The following is a 1,950-nucleotide window of genomic DNA, read 5'->3' as shown; positions in this document are numbered from 1 at the left end:
AGCTCTGGCTAGTCTTCCAGAGGAACTGGGTTTGATTCCCAACACCTACATGATGGCTCACAACTATCTGTAATCCCACTAACAGGGACTCCAGTTCCCTCTTCTGGCCTCTGTAGGCACTGCATCTACACGGCACAGACATACATGCAGGGAAACATTTTTTGTTTGTTTGTTTAGATTTATTTGTTTATGTATATTAGTGTTTAAGGGCACGCACGGCATCCTATAGGACTATAGTTATAGATGGTTTGATGGCTGCCCTGTGGGTGTTGGGATTTGAACTCAAGATCCCTGAACTAAAAGCCAGTGCTCTTAACCTCTAAGCCACCTCTCCAGCCCCAAGGGAACACTCATCATATACATAAAGTAAAAATATGACTCTCTCTTCCTGTTCTCCACCATGGCGCAAGATCATGGGGAAAATGAAAACCTCATGCGGGACTTTCACATCCGCAACTCTGCCTCATTATCTGTGTCGGGGAGAGCAGACACAGACTGACCCGGGCAGCCAAGGAGCAGCACACAGGCCAGACCCTGGTGTTTTCCAAAGCTAGATACACTGTCAGGTCCTTTGGCATCCAGAGAAATGAGAAGATTGCTGTTCACTGCACAGTCCGTGGAGCCAAGGCAGAGGAAATTCTGGAGAAAGGCCTGAAGGTGTGGGAATATGAGTTATGAAAAAATAACTTCTCAGATACTGGAAACTTTGGTTTTGGATTCAGGAACACATTGACCTAGGCATCAAATACGACCCAAGCATTGGTATCTACGGCTGCCTGAACTTCTATGTGGTGCTGGGTAGGCCAGGGTTCAGCATCCCAGACAGGAAACACAGAACAGGCAGCACTGGGGCCACAGAATCAGCAAAGAGGAGGCCATGTGCTGGCTCCAGCAGGAGCATGATAGGATCATCCTTCCTGGAAAATAAATTTTATCCAAAAGGCCAATAAAATTTTCTCAGAAATGAAAAAAAAGTAAAAAACAAAACAAAACAAAAACCAAAAAAAAAAAAAAAATCAAAAGAAAAGAAATAGCAGAGGACCCAAAGTAAAAGAAGCACAAATATATGTACATGAAACAGGTCTCCAGACCTTAGCAAAATTAACCAAGTAAGCTCAGGCAGTCAACAGACTCTCTGGGGGTGGGTGGGGAGGAGGATTAAAGAGAAAAGGACAATTAGACAACACTGAAGCATGACCCCAGCCTGTTCTGAAGCTGAAGTGGGCAGGGTCAATGTTCCTGCCCTCGTGCCTTTAGGTCAAGCTCACCTGCACTCGTGCCACCAGAGCCAGCTCTACTACGCTGCCCACTTGAGGTGAGGGGCCCAGTCTCCCGAGAGCCATCTCTCACCCACTTGAGGCTGGCCAATCGTTGCTTTTGCCATTGGGTCCAGTTCTACTGTGTAGTCCAGGCAGGGTGCAAGGTCCACTTTTTCAAGTGCTGCATCTGGTGAAGGGCAGGGCCAGCTCTCCTGCCTACCACAGGCACCACACCACTACTTGGTTGGTGTGTGTGTGTGTGTGTGCGGTGGGGTTGCACTAATGGTTATTGGTAACTGAACTGTGTCAATCAGGATGTGTTTCATGTGCATAAAAGACAACAGTGAGGCCCAGAACTGCATGCTTTGAGCAGATTCTCCCTGCAGCTGCTGGCTAGCAATGCAGACTTGGTGTTTGACTTTAAGAGTGCCCATGATTGTTCTGTGGTGGACTTACCTTGCAGCCTACACACGTGCCATTAAGAAAAACGTTGGGCTTGGTGGTGCACATCTTTAATCCAGGCAGCTGGGAAGCAGAGGCAGGTGGAACTGTGAGTTTGAGGCTAGCCTGGTCTACACAGTGAGTTCCAAGAAACAAAACGAAAGAAAGAAAGAAAGAAAGAAAGAAAGAAAGAAAGAAAGAAAGAAAGAAAGAAAGGAAGGAAGGAAGGAAGGAAGGAAGGAAGAAAGAA

General features: G+C 46.8%; 1 pseudogene; it reads left to right on the top strand.

The window, feature by feature from the left end:
- Positions 1 to 400: 400 nt before the first annotated feature.
- Positions 401 to 928, top strand: LOC110311981 (annotated as a pseudogene).
- Positions 929 to 1,950: the final 1,022 nt, after the last annotated feature.

This window comes from Mus caroli, chromosome 16, assembly GCF_900094665.2.
Source record: "Mus caroli chromosome 16, CAROLI_EIJ_v1.1, whole genome shotgun sequence".
NCBI lineage: Eukaryota > Metazoa > Chordata > Mammalia > Rodentia > Muridae > Mus > Mus caroli.
Note: the sequence above shows the minus strand (reverse complement) of the source record. Positions and strands in the feature narration are given on the sequence as shown.